Genomic DNA, 15,949 nt, shown 5'->3' with positions numbered 1-15,949 from the left:
TTGGTCTTCAATTCGGCAATATATCACCAAATGATCAGTCTAAGACGCTATATTAGTTTTGCACTGAAATAAGTAATTGATAGCCACAAAAAATGAGTAAATAGGCCTTTTAGAACACCCGATTGAAACCAAAAAGGGAAGTGCACAACTGGAACGTACTCAGACCCCACATACGAAATTTTAACCTTCTACAGCTTACTATATTTGAGTTATGACTTATGAGAGATACATACGTGCATCCAGCTGCAAAAAACAACGCAATAATTAACTTGTTTGTACCTGAATGCAGTATTAAAAATTCTTTCAGAGGTGACTAAAATAGAAATTCATAATGAAATTCAAGTAAAAAAATTTGTATGAAAACAATAATTCCCTTTACTTTGTATCAAAAAGTAAAACAGCAAAGGTCATTTTTTTTCGAAAACATCGGCCAATTCCATCGGCTTTTCGATGTTTTTTTAAGGCCGATGGGCCGATGTTTAATCCAAGTTAGCATCGGCCGCCGATTCCGATGCCGATGGCTAAATTGTTGAACCATCGGCGCCGATGCATCGGCCAGGCCGATGCATCGGTCGAGTCCTAATTCATACAAGCACGCTCATACACACACATGCCTTTACACACATGCACACACGCCTACGTGCAAACAGACAGGTATTCCCACACACACAAGGCTACACATGCACGCAAGCTCGCCCGCACACACACATACACACACAAACATGCATACATACACACACACACATACATACACACGTAACCACGCAGGAGGAGGGGCAGGCTTGGGAGGACATGAGCCGTTTCTAGAAACAATAACTCCAATGAGTAGAGTCCTGTCGCAACTCGTGATTGCGAAACACATAATTTGTATTCAAAATTTCAAAATTCAAATTAATTTGTTCTTTTTTTAAAAAAATTTTAATAAAAAAAAATACTTTTACTAATGGCTGATTCCGTTGTTACTAATGGTTTTACTAATGGTTGGTTTTCAGTAGTGTGATTCACACTACTGAAAACCATTACAGCATTTGCAAAAATGTAGAACTTTGTAACTGATTAAAATCTGGAATTTATTGTTTTTTCATTGCTCTTTGGTAAATAAATAAATATTTATATTAGTAAGATTTAATTTGACTCATGTCACACGACTATGAAGAGGAACTTAGTTTTGAAAAATGTTTATACGTGTGAGTTTCTTCCTTTTTTAAGCGTTTAAAAGTTTAAGTATGGTTCTTGAAAGATTAAATTTTAGATCAAGCTAGAAAAATAATTAAAATGCAGTTTTTACTAATTCTGAAAAACGATTCTTAATGTGACTTACACACACTACAGCTCACATTATTTTTTATTGAGGTAACAGATTTTTCTCTGTATTAGTGCTTCAAATTTTGTATTGTTTGTTTTTGAAAGGCAAATCAATGTTCTCGAAAAGAAATAATTTCTAGAACAATTTTATTTTTGTATAGTTTTTACTCCATAACAATACACCAACTAAAAAACATTAAAAAATCACAAAACAGGCAGTAACAAACTGTGTTGGTACATATTTTGGGGTTACAAGAACCAAATCAATGCGGAAAATACGTGAGTTTACGAAAAGAAAAAAAGAGATAACCAACAAAAAGTTTCAATGCTTCGAAGTATTTATGAAGTTTTTTCGAAGTTTCAGATAATATATTTTGCATGGAAATAATCTAAAACATGGGTTGTCAACGTTTCAGGTTCTGCACCCCCTTTGAATACTGATGTAAGCTATCGCCCTCCCCGCTCTTCCATCAGTATATGGTCAATACAAAAGTTTAACCAGAAGTTGAAGCTGAGGCTAGTTGAAATAGCTGAAGCTGGTTACTGAATAAAAATATAGATAATTTTGAAAACAAAACAATACTTGATTTTGTACATGTTCTTATTAGAACACATGAAATGGGAATAAATTGAGAATTTAGGATCTAGGTAAGGTTGGCTGTTATACTAGTCACTATCACAACATAAATAGGAGACGATTTGCAACGTTTGCTCCTGAAAATTTGAATAGTAGATTGTAACTTGTGAAAAAGCGTACAGATCGTTTTTAATGCTCATCCTTGCTCGATATTTTGACTTCATAGCTGCTAATGCTGCAAATACGGATTCACAGGGATGTGTGGTAAATAACTGCACAAAAGTTTCAAAGCCAGTGATAATGTCAAAAGCAGTCACACGTGATCTCAAAATGGAGTTAATTATAGTTAGTTTTACATTTTTCATTTGTTTGTGGAACACATTCGCGCTTCCCTTGAAATTTTTCTACTCCAACACCTCCCCCTTCCCTCCAGGTTAAGAACCCCTGGTGTAAAGTAATGCTTTGTTTATCTGTAAAAAATAAAAGTTAGTGCTGAAGTTGGAAAGAATTTAATTTCGGTAACTCAACTTAGAGTTTGGGGGGACTCAATCCCCCCCAAAAAAAGATGGTCTGAAATCGATTTGCATTACTTTTACAATTAATAACCAAATATTCCAGGAGATGTCACCCCTCCCTCTCCTTCCCTCAAACTAAAGTATTGGGCAATGTATATAACAAAATGTTAAGTGTCGATCACTAATACCGATCTTAATTTCCGTGGAGTAAAGCAAAACCATGCAACATGTCAATCGACCGCAGTTGATCTATTTCTCATTGATTTTTACAAGAACCCAGAAGTTTTACAAGATTAATTAAGAACCCAGAAATTGCTTAGGATTTCTAACATTGGGTATAAGTATACAAATGGACTAGTTAGGTCTTGATTTGAAAACAAGGTGACACATTTTTCGATAACGAGTTACAAGCCTAGTTCTTCATTATTTGATTCATAAAATATGTGTACCTTCAAATTCTATAACAGGAAACAGCGATGACAATTTCTCCGTTGATATAGGATAAGTATTTAAAATCAGAAAGCTATACTTCAAAGCAGCTATAATAATTTTTAGAAAATCGATTTCGTTCTATGACATTCACACAAACTTTGCATTCTCCTTTCAACAACTATTATTTACATTGCTGCGAAATCTTGAAAACGCCCGAGGAGACAAAACGGAGACCCGGGAAAACGACCTTGGAGGAGTGTGATGATGCTAGTTCCATCCATCCCTTATTTTTGGTTTCACGCGAAGCAAGAGGCTCTTTTCCTTCCGATATTTTCCCTCGCCTTTTGCTTGCTTCGTAATAAACGAAAAAAAGCTCTTCGTATCTTTAGCACTTGAGGCATTTTAAAAAGTGTCGGAAAATCAAGTCTTGCATTTTTATATTTATGAGCCGTCTATTTCGCCATCAGTGGAAACATTTCTATTAATTATTCACTGGAAGAAAGTCTTTTAATGTTGTCTACTTTAACTTTTGCTGAAAAATTTTGTAAGTCTTGTTGTGTGTTCTAAGGCTTTCCACGGAAAATCAGATATTTTTCGTTGTACGTGACAGCTCAAATTTTCATGTCAAAAGTAGCATTCAAAAGTTGTAAAAACAAAGTTTTTTTATCTTAGAAATCACAATTAAAAAATTAAAGTATAAAGAACGACGTATAGAGGCATAAATTAGCATTAAAAATAACATAAGTTTTAAACTGTGCCTTTATAGGTTGTTTTTTATTCTTTTACTTTTAAAGCACAGAGGTATTTATTCAACTCACAAAGTATGTATGTCTGATTTCTTTGCGAAAAAAAAATTGTTTATGACACATTAATTTAAAATATTACTTTTGAAAGGAAATATAAAGCTATTTTGTGCACGATAAGTTGTTTTATTTTCATTGAAACGCACCAATATTTGTTTCTTGTTGAAACTAACAATAAAAAAATATTAGTAGGAAAGCAATGTACGGTACATATAAGAAAGAATTTCAATGTAATTCCCGTAAAAGCCATTTCTGACGAACCCCTGAAAATCTCCCAGTATTTTTAAAACCTATTTTTTTTTTTTTTTTTTTTTTTTTTTTGCATTTCAGTTTTTGTGCACAAGCTTGCTTATTTGGTTTCCGCGGATAAAAAAACACAAAAAAAACCGTCAAATTCCAATATTTTCCTAATATTAGAATGGAATACAAAATTATTTTCCTTAGATATCCCAAAAACTCATTTCTGTAAATCCTGCCGTTTGTCTTCCCGCAGCAGTATAATCGAAGACAATATAAATTCAATTTGCTCACCAATTTCGCCAAATTATTTTTTAAATAATTTGAAGATCATCTATTGTTGACAGATGAAAAAGTTAAATAAAACCAAAAAAGCATTTTCTAAACACTAAATTTTTAACATGCCTAACAAAAGGGGAAAAAAGTATTTTTACTCGCCTATGTATTCTATTTTATTTGTTTATTTTCAAAACGAAAAAAGAAATCTGTAAGATAACAATACAACTAGATTACTCCCTGTTTTGATAAGAAGAGGTGAAAAACATCTACACACTCAACTCTTTCTCGCTGGTCATTCCAAGACTCCATTAAAACCAGAAACCGTTATCTCTTGAAAACAAACATAGCAGACAGTAAAATAAAACGAGGAAGAGGATTCCAATAAGTTCGTTTTCGTTCCTCAAATGAAACCGGCGTGGAAGGCAAGTAAACAAACAAAGCGAAAATAGATTAAACAAAGGTGAAGACGAAAAAGAAAATAATAATCGAGCAACAAATACAAGAAGATGGAGAGGAGCATATATCGCGCGTGAGTTCGCTATCAGATGATCCTGCGAGAGTGCAGGCCATTGACGAGAGGGGCGGCAACCCGTCATCAGCATCATCATCCACGGACCCGGGTCAGGTTCAGCAGTCCTTCTAGGGTTACCGGTTGTTCGGGAAGCAATCTCCTGGTATCCTTATCTCGCTTCACTCAGTCTGATTCACTTCACTCCGCGAGGATCAGCGCCTCTTAGTTCAGTTGTTAACAAAAACGGTGATCTCCGTTCACTTGGTAGTTTTGGAAAGAGATTTGGCTGGTGAACTAGGCCCCTAACCAAGCTTTACTCAGTCCAGTTGACTTCACTCCATGTGAATCAGCGACTTTTAGTTCACTTGGTAATAAAAACGGTATATTACCAATTCACTTGGGAGGTCTGTGAAAAAGCTTTCCTTTAGTGAAATAGTTCGCCAGATTAACAGAAAGAGATTTCTGATTTCCTCCGGCGAACTAACTCTCCGGGTGAGTCTGCTTAGAAACTAGACCTATGCAAAATATATTTCTTTTGTCAGAGTCTGATTGTCTCGCACGTGACGGTGGAAAACCTAGCTTCACTCAGTCCAGTTGACTTCACTCCATGTGAATCAGCAACTGATAGTTCACTCTTTAATATAAACTGTATAGTGCCAGTTCACTTGGGAAGTCTGTGAAAGAGATTTCCTCCAGTGAACTAGTTCATCAGATTAACAGAAAGAGATGTTTGATTTCCTCCGGCAACTAATTCTCTGGATGAATCTGCAGTAGTAATTGGACCTATGTGACATATATTTATTTTGTCTAAGTCTAATTGTCTCGCAAGTGACGGTGGAATGGCCCAATAGCGTTTGCAAATTCATGACAAACATGTCTTTTGAAATTCCAGGTAATTAAAATCAGGAAATATAAAAACAAAACATACCTCACGATGGAGAACATTTAAACGTTTAGAAAAATTCATTAGGACGGAGGATTGAGAACTCTCTGATGTCTTTTCCCAGGAATCCATACACCTAAGAGACTGTCCATAAATGATGTCTCTCTTTTTTCAAATTTTTGAACCCCCCCCCCCCCCTTTGTCACAAAGCGTCACACTTTTTACCACCTCATCTACCTTTGTTACATGTCACGCTGTTTTTCATAAGCATATTCTCATTATAAAAATGCGCAATGTCACACTTTCTGTTACCCCCTCCCTCTCCTTTTTTAAACTTCCTCAATTTCATGAAATCCCTTCCCCCTCGAAGCGTGACATTATGTATGAACCACGACTAAGAAGAAGGTGTATACCTGAAACTGGTTATGATTTATTCTGACTTATGAGAAGACAATCAGATCTTTATATATTAATAGGTAAGCTGTTTTCTTTCGGTACCGATTCCTCCTCTGTTTGTGAACCGATTTCATTCATTCTTTTTTTGTTCGGTAGCTATTGCCGAGTTTTTGTGTCATCAATAAAAAATTTTGAAATCGAACCCTAATTAACTGAGATATTAATAAAAAACGCATTTTCGTCCTAAATGGCTCTTTCTACGCGAACGGATGGTCCATTTTTTTCGAATTTGATATCGTTGGAAACGTCTTTAAAAAATACTCCTAATGAAAAAATTGTCAGGGCGCCCAAGGTCCAATAACCTAAATCCATTAGAAAAAAGTTATAAGCGTTTTTTAGTTAGCGAAACTCAAACATTTCAATTTTATCTCTTTTCCATTGTCGAAATTCATTGTTGGATGCGTGAAACATTAAGTTTCAATTGGTTTTTTAAACAACTATTTCTACATGAAAAATGCATTTTAGCGCTTCGAGCTTGGTATGGTTGGAAAGCTCGTGCAAAATACTATAAACACGTTCTTCCCAGTTTACCGTTCGAAAATGCCAATCCGCTAAAATGGCTAGAAAACACGCTAGAAGCAATTAAAAGATAGTGAACATTCATTTTTATTTGCTTTTTCACGCGACATAAATAGCGTGAAGAAATTGCTGGATAATATTGTTGCCAATTCTCGCTTGAGCATAAAGAAATGAAATACTTGCATTTGTTTTTATTATTGAGGCTTTATGGGTAACTACGGGCATTTAAAATAATTTCATTTTGATTATGTTTTCGTGATTTTAATATTTAGATAAATCATTTTACGGAGTGAGGGACGGCTTTCAGTTCCAGCTCCCAATAATACCTGCATTTGCTATCACCACAAAACTTTTGATAAAATTGGCGTAGTATTACGACGTCCAGTGTTTTCACATAGACAATGGGGTTGTTTCCTTCAGTCAAAAGTAGTACTTTTTCTCACTGAAATTGATAGAATAAGCAAAATAATAATAATAATAATATTAACAAGGACCCAGAAAATACTTTCATTTTCCCAACAGTTATTTTTTAATTATTTTTTTAAAATGTCAGATTTTTCAAACAAGGCGTGGTCTTGATGACGTCACAAATGGTGCTCTTTGGCGCATCTTTCCACCACGTTTCCATGTTATGATAATCAAGAAGCGAGCTAAAATTGCGCTCTGCGCTTGCTATCAACCATATCGTTGCCAATACACGTGAGTAAAGGTGCGAATTAAATATTTTGCTCTATGAATGGCATTTCATCATTTGTGATGTCATCGGCAGAAGCGTAAATAATGAAAGCGCACCGATTTAAGTATTTTTTTTTAAATATTAAACTTGAACAAATTATTTAAAAAATGGTTAGATCCTATTATTTTAAGCATGCTCTTTCAGAAAAAAAAATGCTTTTAAAATTTTGGAAACGACTCCATTGCGAAATTGGCGAACTTTATCCATTTTGGCACCAATGCCAGGGCGAGAAATATTTTTCTTTTGCATTCTTATAAAAGGAGTACAGAAATGTCTATTTGCAAGGAACTGACTACGAATCAAGTCTCTCTTTAAGGTGGGGTTCATTAAATTGTAACCGTTCGTGACAAGGCGGAGGAAATAAATGGCAAGAGTAACATACAATGGGGAGAATGAGACATCAAGCTTTTTTTTTTATAAGAACGTCTATGAAAATCAGCATGACATGTGGCAAAGGGAAGACGATTTATGGTGAAGTGTGAAACTTTGCGACAAAGGGTAGAGGGATCAAAAATTTTGAAAAGTGCGTTTGTCAGTTTTCCCCTAAACCGTAAACAAATCACAAATACGATTTTTTTTAAAGAAAAATAGCACTTTTATTGCTACGTCCAGTGTTTTTGAACGGACAATTTTTAATGTAGCAAGTAGGATTCGTTTATTTGACTGTTTGGAACTTAAGAATTCTAACGGCAAAGGTCAAGGCAACTTAAACTTATTAAAAGAAGCATTGTTCATGCAGAAGTTTTACGTATAATCTGAGTTTTGCAGGATCATTTCATTCGGGAAGATTTCGATAACTGTTAAATTGGCGGGCGCTCTTAATCTACTGGCGTTAAATTTTTGGCACCGATTGCAGCTCAAGAAATGTTTTTACTTTGCATACGAAAACAAAGAGTAGGGAAATGTATATTTGCATACGGTTGCCACAAAATAGGGGCTGTCCGTGGATGAAGTCCCGCTTTAAGGTGGGGTTCACGAAATAGTAACAGTTTGTGACAAGGGGGAGGAAAGACATGACAAGAGGGGCATACAATGGGGAGAATGTCACAACAAGCTTTTTTTTTTTAAATAGGAACGTTTATGGAAAATAGCGTGACATGTGACTAAGGGGAGAGGGAGTATGGTGAAGTGCAAAATTTGTGACAAAAGGGGGAGAGGGTCGAAAGTGTTGAAAGGTGCGACATGCACCGCCCTTAACCATAATCAAATCTCAAAGACGACCTTTTTTTTAAATTGTACTTTTTTTGCGACGTCCAGTGTTTTCGAAAGAACAGTTATAAGTTGCCACGAGTAGAGTTCGTTCATTTCATACTTGGAAATTTATATTTCTAATGACGATGTTAAAGCAATCTTTTCAATAATAGTAGAAGTTTTAAAAGTAATATTGTTCACGCAGAAGTTTTACGTATAAACTGAGTTTTGCTGCTTCATTCCATTCTAAAATTGGATGATTGGCGATTTTTATCCATTGGCGTGAAATTTTTTGCTTCTAATGCCAGCGCGAAAAATCTTTTTCCTTTGCATACGTAAACAAAGAGTAGGGAAATGTCTATTTGCATAGGGTAAGCACAAAACAACATGGTATCCAAAATAAAATTATTCAAGCCAGGAATTTGACGACCACACCAATTTCTTGATGGGGTTATTTTCTTCAGTTAAAAGTGCTACTTTTAGTCAATGAAATTGATAGAATAAGCAAAAGAAATAACGTGGAACCAGAAAAAACTTTTATTTTCCCGACAGTTAGTTATTATTATTATTTTTTAATGTTTGATTTTGGAAATAAAGCATGGTCTTTATGACGTTACAAGTGACGTACTTTGGAGCGCTACTCCATAGCCGAGCAAAAGTTTTACGCTTTGCTGTCAACAACGTTTCCAGGTTATGATAATTTGCTCTGTGCGCTAATGACATCAGTGAACGGCATTTCATCGCTTTTGATGCCATGTGCAGAAGCGTAAAAAATGAATTTCAATCTGCGCATTAATTAAAATAATAATTAAAAAATATTAAATTTTTTTAAATTATTTAAAAAATGGTTAAAACCTTTGTTTTTAAGCATGCTCTTTCAGAAAAAAATACTTTTAAAATTTCGGAAACGACCCCACTTCTGAAATATCCTTTTTAATCCATTTATTTTGAGATTAACAGACAAAAAGCAAAATTGAAATACATTATTACTGTTGTTTATTTTGTGTACATATAAAAATTGCATGCTTCCAGATATGCAGTAAACATGAGTAAGAGTAGAAATAAAAATGTTAGAATTAGTTAAATTCACACAAGTTTTCTCAAATATTCATTTATGAATATGGTCGAATTTCGACCACTGGGCGAACACTAGTTTATATTAATAGGGGAAAAGAGGGATAATGTGAACACGGGGCACATGTGAACATGTTGTGTTTTACTTAGAGCGATTCAAGCAAAAAATCTGGAAAAATTCTCAAAAATACGGACAATACCAGTTGTACCTCTTCGCCAAACATTTAGAGCAATGAGCCGTTTCATGTGTCTGTGGTGGCAACATCTTTGTTTTAGCAGATGTTGAAAAATTGTCTTCGCAGTTTTCTTCGCGTGAAAACATTTTCAAAACTAACTGCAATCCTAGACTTAAGTATTACGAACCATTGTGTGCACATTCAAGTAAATTTATGACATTGTTTAAATTTTTTAATAAATTAGATTTTTTTTTTTTTTGCGAGTTAGCTCTAAAGTAGAAGATGAGGCAATTGTGAAAACAACATCTAAGGGCACAAGTGAACTGTTCTTATAGACGATACGTAATATTATTATTAGTGCAGGATATTGTGAGTGTAACAAAATATGTAAATATTTATAAGTTATTTTCCTATAATTAGTTTGTAAATTTATTGTTAATTGTCATTAATATTATTAAGTATTCATTTATTAAGGTTCATTATTTTTATCTTTTAAAAATGTTTGCAACTAAATTAATTTAATTTTTAATTAAGTCAATAATTTAGTGTTACATAATACTTACAAGACATAAAAAACACAAAATATTTTTATTTAATTAGAAACTGAAGTTCAAAATCATTTTAAACTACATTATCAAACAAGGTATGAAGCTTAAAGCAAAATATATGTAGAATAAACCTTACATAATAAAGAGTTATCTGTATTATGTAGTCATATTAGTTTTTTTTCTGGTCTATTCAGTGATCAGAACAGGTTACGAGGCTTTAGAATTTGACAGTGTGCAGTTGTATATTCAGTAAGAAATATTTTCTTGGGGCAACAATTACTGTACTATTGAAACTGACGCGGTATAGGTTACAAACCCTTCAACGTATTTGTTATTTAAGTATATGTTTCATATTGAAGAATTTTCCCTGTAAAATGTTATGCTTTTCCTGCATTTTTTACCCGTGTTCATCTGTGCCCCAAGCTTATTCGCATGTGCCCCTCTATAGGGGCACATGTGAACAACTGAAGACGTTTACTTAAAAAGACCATAAAGTATAGAAATATTTTTTTAAAGAATCCCCAAAAAATCCATGACACAAAGAAAAGTTTATTCAATCAAAGGGACTTTTGCGTTGAGAAATCGAAAATACTTTTTGAAAAAAAAAAAATAGCACTGAAGAAAAAATGTTGACTTTATAAAGGAACCTTTTTGGAATAGGTAATTGTCTTCATCTTTGTCGGCTATGAGTGAAGTCATACAATTAGTTAGAGAACAGCTTCATTTTAATCACTTTTAATGAAGTATCTGTCACAATACCGGACGATCATGTGAATACGAAATGGAGTTTTTTCATTGGTCAAATCTTTTCTTATTTCTTTTAGTGCATTTAAATTATGCAGTGTGATGTATTTAGCATTACAGTTACCATGTTTCAAAAGTCGGCAAATGCGGCCGAAAACGTTTTGCCTTCATATCGTGTAAATTATATTAAGTTAAAGATATCGAGGTGAAATCGAATTTTTGAAATATTGATAAGCAAAGAGCGAAAGTGAAATTCTTTCCTCTCCTAAGTGATCCAATAATGTTTTGTATACTTACTTAAAGAGTTATAATGGTAAACGAAAAGGAATTAAATAAAATTCTAAAAATATAAGACTCAAAGTATTGAAAAATTATCATAGAAAAGAACAAAGTTGTAGTTAATCATAGATTTTCAATAAATCGAAATTCATCATTGGAACAAAATAAAATAGCATTTTCTTTTTGTTTTAAATAACATACTTATTGGCGTTCGAAAAACATTCGTGTAATTGCAGGCGCATGTCTTACCTCTTACGTTGATTAGTGAAAAGTAGTCCTTTTTGAATCATCAGAATGATGTGAAAGAGAAAATCGTACTCAACTTTGTAAAAATCTCGAAGTAACGATTATATATGCATTGTAATAATTCAAGTTTTTTTTTAAAGTGTAGTTAGTACAAGAGAGTCATTTTCAATCATCACAATTGTGTCCTAGTTAAAATCGTAGTGAACTTAGAAAAAATTACGAAGGATAGTTGTGCTTTGTGCAACGTAGTTCAGGTCATTGTTTTCATTTTAAGGTACTACGTCTCGTACTTACGGGGGGTTCAAACCCAATCTTACGTAATATTCTCAAAGTCGATATTTTATATTAGAAATCGCGCGGTCAAATGGTTTGGCAGTGATCATATTTAATTTGCGTCTGGAAGGTAAAAAACGTATTAAGATGCGCTGTTATTTATTTGTTTGATAAAGAGTGAGTAGTGTAAAAAATAATATAGGAATCGCACTATGTATGGCATGTCTTATTGCTAATTAATATCGCATCATATAGCAAAAACATGTCGAAAAAGCATTCAGTCTAAATTCCAACTTTTTAATTAGGATTTCTTTACACAAAAAGGTTTAATTTTTTTTATAGTGAATTTAATAACGATTCCAGTGATGTAAGATTCGTTATTTTGAAAAACGAAATGGAATCTTACGTAAGAATAGAGGGGAGGGGTTTGAAAAATCTTGCGTACTCTTACATGGAGGGAGAGGGGGGTTGAAAATTGCCAAAGTCATCCCTACATAATTAATGGATGGTCCTTAATTCTCCTAGCTATTATTTGTTTATCTATGTAGTGAGATGAAGGTGGAACGGTAAAGTCTTTAGAAGCTTTAAAGAAAACCATGGCCTGCAAAACGCTATCATGCCAATACTGATCATGATAGTTAGTGCTGCGTAATTACTTACAATCAATGCAATGACTTCATGAGTCTATTTTATTCAAGTATTAGAGAATTGTTTATGTGTGTAATCATCTCCATGCTTGCTCAGTACTTTTAAAATCCTAAACACTAATAGCGTCAAAGTGAAAAGCTTAGAGATTCTTTCCAACGTTACCATATAGAGCTTCAAAATTTAGCAAAATGCAATTCTGCAAGCATTGAATTTTTCGCAATAATCTCATAGCTTGCTGAGATTTCTTTTAGCCATATACGTTTGTATCATGGAGAAAAGTGTAATGAATTTCCCAGGTTCTTAGTTTCATAACCAACTTAGTAATTCATAAAACCTTCATAATTCACTTAGTTTCATAAACGTTTGAAAACGGTTGTTAATGTTGTGACACCCATTCTCAAACGTTTGTGACGCGTTTAAACTTTACGTGGGTTGAGGAAGCTTTAGTTAAACGTTTAGTGAAACGATAATACAAGATAAAAAAAACTATTTGCGAAAAAGAAATGCATTTTGAAGGAAAAAGACTTTAGGTAACTAAAAAGCTGTCATAATATACCAACTAACTGAAGAATTTCAATAGATATGAAAGCAAAGTGCGATCAACAACCTATTTTTTACTTATTTATTTTATTTATTTATTTTTTATGATAGTTTTGGTTTAGAACAGAGTTTAAAAAAGCTAAGTTTAAGTCAAAAATTAAAATAACTCTAAAATATTTTTATACATTGAATAAATAGGTAAATATATAAATTTCAAATTTTTGAGGTTTTAAAAACCTGTTTTTGAGTGAAACTTTTTAAAGTAAAGAAAGATAGATAATTTTCTTTTGTTTTTACTTTTGCTTTAGGACTAACATCGAATCTACAAATGAGTATGGAAATATTGAAAGGCAGGAACTGCTGAATGTTTGATGAAGAAAGACTGAGAGTGCAACTTTAAATTGCATCAAGTTAAGGAACATAGTCAAAATTTATGTGCTCATTATATGTTTAATAATTGTAATTCATTTCTGGAATCAATAAAATAATATCCTAGCATTTGAATTATATCTTTTATTTAGTTATTTTTTCTCTTAACTTTGAGATTTAAATTTTATTTTTGCTTTTGATTATTACTATAATTTGTTACAAATTTTGTAACGCAGTTTACAGCTAGATTTTGACTAGATTTGCAAAATTTGAAAGGAGAAAATCTATGCAAATCTTCCCATTTTTAAAATGAGCTACTGAACCTTATAGAAAAGGGAAAGCAGAACTTAAACAATAGTTTTCTCTTTTCTAAAAGCTTTTGAAGAAGCAGTACAGCGATTAAACTAAGTAGTCATAAACTGCATTAGAAAACAAGCGAGAAGCAGCTAAAAAAGTAAAAAGGAAAAAGGACATTACCTAAAACAAAAAGTCAAAAGATCACATCAAGTGAAACTCTCTTTATTTAAAAGTAGAGAACAAATACAATTTTGGTATCAAAGCTAAGAAAAACTATGCTGACATAAATATCCTGAAGAAATTTAATTACCTAAAGTAAAAACAATAAATATAAGAATTAAACTATAATTAATAAGTTACAGTGAATATTATTTCTTATTAATAAAACCTAACAACGAAAACCGGATTCATCGAGCAAATGAGAAATGCTTTTATAGGAGCACAGTGTTAAAATTTCAGGAAACTTCTATGGTTAAATATTACCTTAAAATGGAATGTTTACACTGCCGAGGAAATTTACAGTAAATTGTACTGAAAAAAATGAACGATCGCAGCGCCAGTTGAAACATCGCATGACTTACAGTGCGAAGCACACAACACCGTATTTCTCGTCGCTCGATGTCACCCAACTGGTATAGTGGTCAGCGAAGCCGCCTACCAATACGAAGGTCCCGAAATCAAAACTGCTGCTCGCTTCTTGCGTTTTTTAACTCCTGTTTATCCAACCGTAAAATTTTACAGTAAAATAGGATTTTACGTTAAAAGTTACTGACAACATCGATGCCAGTAACTTTTACCGTAAAATTTCAGGATTTTTTAAAACAGTGTAAGACTTGTTTTTACCGAACCCTAAAACTGAAATATGGATAAAGATTTCAAACTTTTTTGCACAGATCATGTTAAATTTCATCACAGTGATTGGTTTTGCACATATTTGGGATTCGTGGAATTGTTTCCTAGGTCCTAGTGCTAAGTCAAAAAAAAATTCTGATTTTTTTTTCTGCAAGTTCAAGCAACATTTTTCAAAAAAATGTTTCTAGGTTAATTTTCATTATTTTTTTATGATAATTGATTTTTCACGTATAGCGTAACTTTAAAGTTACGCTATACGTGAAAACTACGTTAACTATAAAGTTACTACAGCAACAAGAATTTTTGTATAAAATGTTATTAACGTTTAATAAGTGCTTAAGAGGAGGGATCCCACTTACAACGCACATTTTTGCTATACGGGGTAAGTAGGTCCCCTTACTATGGGATAAGTGCGCTCCCCTATACTAATGGGGATTTCAAAATCAAAAGCAACTCTGATTAAATATTTGAACTATTGAAATACAAGACACCTATGACGACTTAGTAGAAAATTATTGTTCAGCTACAAAAATTGTTAAAGCTGATGACTATGTATTCGTGAAACATACATGAAAGAAAATCATTAAGATTTAAGTAGGTCTAATTTTGGAAGTTGATGATACAAATTAAAAAATGCTGTTGAATTTGCAAGAACGAATCGAAATAGCGACACTTTTATTTGCAAACTGATGTTGGAATAATTACTGAGGATAAAACGATAGTGGTCAGGACCGAATTTAGCTCCACGCCGCCCCTAGGTAGATTTGAAATCTGCCCCCCCCCCCTAAAAAACTCAAAAACACGCAAAAAAGTGTTCCCGAGATTTAAACTGTCAAGTTTATGAAGAAATGGTGACGTTTCGCATTCAGGGGCGCCCCGATGGGAGGTCACAGTAATCTCCCAAAAAACTCCTTATTCGGCAAATTTTACTGACGTTCAGAAAATTTAGAGATTACATGGCAACATATACTTTTTCTTTTTTTTAAATTCTAAAAATTGTTTTTTAATGATGCCTAACGTTCCTCCCTCATTAGATGTTGTGTATACGAATGTATGATAGGCGTACAAGCTCGTGTTTTATCATTCGGTACAATTAGAATTCTCTCCCCCCCCCCAAAAAAAAATAGATCGATGCTCCTCTGTTTGTATTATTTAATTTTGCAATTTTTCACATCGTTCATGACTCAAGTACTGCTCTTGAGCATTTTATCAAGCGATTCATACAAGATCAATATAAATAATATTTACAATATGTATATTTATTTGCAATTATCAATCAATAGAGCATGGTTTTTTTTTTTTAATGGCCTTATAGTTTTATAAAACATATTCTCTTTCATTCTTTGAAGTTTTAAAACATTTAATTGTGATGGTAACGCAGATGAATTACTGAAAACTGATATAGACTAAAGTTAGACCTATAAGGAAAAATATAATGATGGAAAATGGGAAGATAAAA

At 33.1% G+C, this 15,949-nt stretch overlaps 1 long non-coding RNA gene across 1 annotated transcript in view; it reads left to right on the top strand.

The window, feature by feature from the left end:
• Positions 1-13,461, top strand: part of LOC129229841 (uncharacterized) — a 197,072-nt gene extending 183,611 nt beyond the window's left edge. The window contains exon 3 of the long non-coding RNA XR_008581117.1: positions 13,281-13,461. This is a non-coding gene — a long non-coding RNA (uncharacterized LOC129229841). The remainder of the gene's footprint in view (positions 1-13,280) is intronic.
• Positions 13,462-15,949: the final 2,488 nt, after the last annotated feature.

This window comes from Uloborus diversus, chromosome 9, assembly GCF_026930045.1.
Source record: "Uloborus diversus isolate 005 chromosome 9, Udiv.v.3.1, whole genome shotgun sequence".
In the NCBI taxonomy this organism is placed as follows: Eukaryota; Metazoa; Arthropoda; class Arachnida; order Araneae; family Uloboridae; genus Uloborus; species Uloborus diversus.
Note: the sequence above shows the minus strand (reverse complement) of the source record. Positions and strands in the feature narration are given on the sequence as shown.